This window comes from Lygodium microphyllum, chromosome 8 (assembly GCF_053477565.2).
Source record: "Lygodium microphyllum isolate KBCC chromosome 8, Lygodium_microphyllum_v1.1.10, whole genome shotgun sequence".
In the NCBI taxonomy this organism is placed as follows: domain Eukaryota; kingdom Viridiplantae; phylum Streptophyta; class Polypodiopsida; order Schizaeales; family Lygodiaceae; genus Lygodium; species Lygodium microphyllum.
The window spans coordinates 90,144,007-90,148,964 of NC_141142.1; the positions used below are offsets into that span (position 1 = coordinate 90,144,007).

The 4,958-nt window shown below is 42.6% G+C and overlaps 1 pseudogene; it reads left to right on the plus strand.

Annotated features, from left to right (window-relative positions):
- The first annotated feature begins 3,515 nt into the window (after window positions 1-3,515).
- LOC148032581 (uncharacterized) lies at window positions 3,516-4,376 on the plus strand (annotated as a pseudogene).
- The last annotated feature ends 582 nt before the right edge of the window (window positions 4,377-4,958 follow it).

Consider the following 4,958-nt stretch of genomic DNA (forward strand, 5'->3'; position numbering starts at 1 on the left):
CCCTACCCCCGGACAGAACCAAGGCATGAAATCTACAAGGAGTAGGCCTAGCATAATCTGATGGAAGGTCCGAAGCTAGTTACTAACCGACTGCTCCAACACGGCCAAACTAAAAAGAACTATCAAAGAGGTCGCCCTAAGTGGTGGGCTGAACTACCTACCTAACTAAGGACAACATAACCAGGAACTCCTACTAGGCGAGGACTCCTATAGCCTGATCAAGAAGTATTTTCTTTTAGCACATTTTTTCTTTTAGAGTTTTATGTTCCATACTCAGGCATGTAAAAAGGAGGGAGCTGAGCGTAGTGACCCAAGGAGAACAGAGCATCGGTCTCAGATCTGTCTCAATACCCAAGAACCTACCAAGCCCTCGCAAGGCGACACTTAATCCTTTTCTGACGCTCACTTTTATTTTCGCTCCAACCTTCCTTAATTTCTTCTTTTACAGCAAGAAGCCACCCCTAGGAAGACAAGGCATCGGCCCCGGGTTTGACTCGGTCCCAGGAACCTACCAGGCCTTCACTAGGCGATGATCAACTGCTTATAAATTTTCATTTCTTTTCTTTTCTATTTTGATAGGGGGTAGAACCCCTTTTTACACACCTCTGTATATATTTAGTTCTTTTAAGATATTCAGGGTTTCTTTTCATCATCATTATTTTATTCTTCAGCAGGCTTCTCTAACTACCTCACAACTAACAAGAACTCCTAGAACGGCTGCCTAGTAGGCTAGCAAAACAGGGTCACTAGGACTACTTTCTAAAACAGGTCTTTTGATGCTTGACAATGTCTTTATAAGAGCCAACAACTACTCAGACCTCCCTCAAACATACCCAATCTAAACCTGGGACTTCATGCCTTGGACGTCGGTCCCTAACAAGAAAAGAAAATCCCTTACAAGTACACAGACACATATAACATAAAATACGGTACTCATAAATGAGAAATATCACCTGGATAGGGCCACGAGAAGCGTCCATGCAATAAAAGGCTCCTTCCAAGCTCTTCTTCGAACCTGTCTAACACAAAACTAAAACAAGAAACCATTAACCGCACCTGCACTAAATAGACGACTGGCCCTCTTGGCCTAACGAAAACTGTGTGTTTTACATGATTTGGATACCCCATTTTGCACACATATCAGATTGTTTATATCAGCTGCTTCGAAAGCGGCATAAATTTTTTTTGGGATGAGAGCCACACTAGAGCCATGCGGCAATTGAAGAAGTTATTGCAGATTGCTCCTACTCTCAGGAAAGCGGATTATAATTGCGGAAGGCCTATTGTATTGACATTTGACACTAGTCCAATTGGCATAGGTTGGGCTGTGGGTCAAGATGATGCAGATGGAAACAGGTATGCTATTCGGTTTGGGGCGAAAGTCCTAAACGAGAGACAGAGGAGGTATCTGCAAATCAAGAGGGAATTATTGGGAATTGTTACGGCTCTCAAATGTGACAAGGAATACTTTAGTGGAGCCTCAGTTGTAGTAGAGATAGATTGCTTGCCATTGATAGGTATGATTACAAGTTGCTCTACTCCGGATATAACTATGTTGAGATGGATCGCATACATCAAGTCATTAAATCCAGAATTTAAACACATAGCAGGGAAGGATAATCCAGTGGTGGGTATGCTGTCTAGAGCCAGATATGATAATGAGAAGACACTACTTGTAGAAGAGGATGATGCAAAAATTTCAACCGCTATGGTTGATCATGTTTGTCATGTCTATGATATTGTGGCTTTCATAGAAAAACTCTATGTTGGAGATTGGTTGCAGATTGGCAAGTACCTTAGTACACTAAGCAAAAGAGATGAATGGATAGATGAAGAGTTCAAGAAGAACAGAAGAAAAGCCTATGGTTATTTTCTCAAGGACGGATTTCTTTGGAAGCACCCGAAGAAAAGAGGTGGATTACCCTTGCGGGTTGTCTGCAATAAAGAGACCCAGTTACAGGTGATGAGAGAGTTTCATGAGAGTCCTTGGACTGATCATAGAGGAGTGTGGGCTACTTATGAGAAAATCAAGGGAAAATATTGGTGGAAAGGCATGTACAGAGATGTTTCTCGCTTTGTAGAGACTTGCAGAGACTGTTAGATGTATTTCGTAGTGCATCATCGAGATGAGCTTCATCCGACCTATCTGCTATGCATTCATTATAAGTGGGTAGTTGACTTGGTTACTATGCCTATGGGTCTATAGCAGATGAGATATATTGTTTTGGCTAGAGAGGATCTTACCAATCATGTTGAGGGTAGACCTTTGAGAACGAAGACCACTAGTGCAATGTGTAAGTTCTTATTGGAAGAATTTTTTTGCAGGTATGGCTGTGTAGGTAAGATCACTGCAGATCGTGGTGAATTGGATGCAGATGAAGCTAGGGAGTTTTTCTCTCAACTAGGAATCAAGTTGGCTCTAACCACAGCATACAATCTAGAGGGAAATGGAAAGAGTGAAAGAGGGCATCTGCCGATAGTGAAAGCATTAGCCAAAGCATGCAGAGGATGGATTGGAGAATGGCCGAGACTTCTACCATTTTCTTTGTGGGCTGATCGTACGACTCACAGTGTTACCACAGGATATATGCCTGCAGAGTTGATATATGGTTAGAAATTGGTTATGCCGACTGAGACTTGTGCTTCGACTTTGTTAGTTTTACCTTGACAGGAGGATTTGACGAGAGAGGAGCTCTTAGCTCTTTGGATCCGGCAGTGGGAGAGAAGACCAGAGGATATTCAACTAGCTATTGATAGGTTGAAGGTTGCTAGACTAAGAAATAAGGACAGGTTTGACAATAGGCATCTCTTGTAGCCTAGAGCAATAGAAGAGGGAGACTGGGTATTAGTCTTTGATAGCAGCCTTGAAAATCAGCATACTGCACTTTGGAAGATGGTGAAAAGATGGTTTGGGCCGTACATAGTCAGACATGTCTTTGATAATGCGACATATGAGCTGACAGAATTGGATGGGACAGTGCTTAGAGTACCTATTACAAGAAAAAGAATCAAGATTTTAAAGAAAAGAGATGATGAGGATTATGCATTGGAAGAATTTGCAAGAGAAGAACAATGAGAAGAAACTCCAGTAGAAGAGACAGATGATATGAAAGATAATCTTGCTGATATACAGGAAATACTCAATGAAGAGATTGATCTATTTGTGGATCTTGACGATAATGATCATGGGTAGTTGGCCCATCCAGAGGATGCGCATGATCAGAGGGGGTGGATGTCATACTGCTGCGCATGCGAGGTGTGGAATCCACCAAAAAGTTGTGTGTGTGACATTTGTTACTTTGTACATACTTAGTCATTGTGTTTGCATTTTGTTCTGCGTGGGCAGTATAGTAGAGAGAGGGGTCTTATGCTGCCTTTCCTTTCAGTTGGGGTTGCACCTGATAGATCCTCCTTCAACAATGGTGGGCATGCGATGTCTTCTATGGCTTTTCTTGGCTTCCAATTCCTAGGCAAAAAGAAGGAACGATCACTCCATCATCGATGAATTCAAATGCATGGAGTGTCTCATCAGGTTAGCCATATGGAAGGCTGTGTGCTACCTCTTTCTACCAGGCCTAGTGCCAGCTATTCTAGGTGGACAAGGCTTGGAACTTACAAGGGTTCATGACTATGATGATGGCTTTCAGTACAACCATACACTCCCTCAAATACTTGTGGAGTACGCTTTTGTAGTGTATGTCAATGATTTGGATTCTCTCATTGCTTGGAATTTCTCTAGGTGTGATGGCTACACCAAGGGTTTCAGATTGGTGGAGCTGATAATTGATGTTCAACACTGCCTACAGGCTTATGTTGGGCTTGCTGAAGACTTGAATGCAATTGTGATTGCATTCCGTGGAACGCAAGAGAATAGTATTCAAAACTGGATGGAGGATCTGTATTTTAAGCAGCTTGATCTGAATTATCCAGGAGTTACAAGTGCAATGGTACATCGTGAATTTTATAAAGCCTACCATAATACCACCCTTCGTACAAGAGTAGTTGGTGCATTTATGTCTATACTTGATGAAGTGGAAGGATTGGACATTATGGTTACATGAAACTCTATGGGGGGTTCCATGGTTGCATTCTGTGCTCTTGATCTCACAATAAACTATGAAATGAGGAATATTCAAACAGTAACATTTGGGCAAAACAGAATTGTTAAAAGCTTTATATGTTGCTATTGTGGGAGGGGCCGTATTTCTGGTTAGAAAGAGTGGCATGTTGATGCTGTTGTGGGAGGGGCCGCTTTTCTAGTTAGAAAGCTTTATCTGCTGCTATTGTGGGAGGGGCTACTTTTCTGGTCAGAAAAGTGGCGTGTTGATGCAAAAGAACCGTCTGGCGGCCTGGGGAAGAAAAAGCAACGCAAATAGGGGGTCTGGGGACCGAATGTTTCTGGAGTCGAAGGATTGAATTAGCAGAGGACATAGATGTTTTTGAGTGGTGGAGAGTGCGATTGGTCTTCAAAAACATCTTCAAAGACTTCAATTACTGGGGAATCGAATGCTAGGGAAAAAGGCAGTGTATCTGACAAAGAGAGGGATCAAGAGGAGGACGAGACCAGAAAAACGGGGCTCTGGTATGAGAACCGTGTCACAAACTCTTTGAAAATAAGCCCAATTTCATGTTGCTCGATGACAGGCCAATCCGGTGAGCTCCAGTGATCGAGCAGATTCGTCTGATCTTCCTTTGTTCAATCCAATCTAGAGCACAACTCAGCCACCATCAGCATAGCCCCCTCCACTTCTCTCTAAAGGTGAACACAACTGGGGATGCATTTCTGATATCTCAATATTGTGAGGGCCAGTATCTTGCCTCAACCGTTAAAAATCAAAGGATCCATTAGAGTTGTAGGACACGGCGGATAGAGAGAATAGTTTGTCTATTTGTGAGGAGGATGCTAGTGTTGGCATTTCAAATGGCGAGGATCTCAGCATTAACTTATCATAGCATCA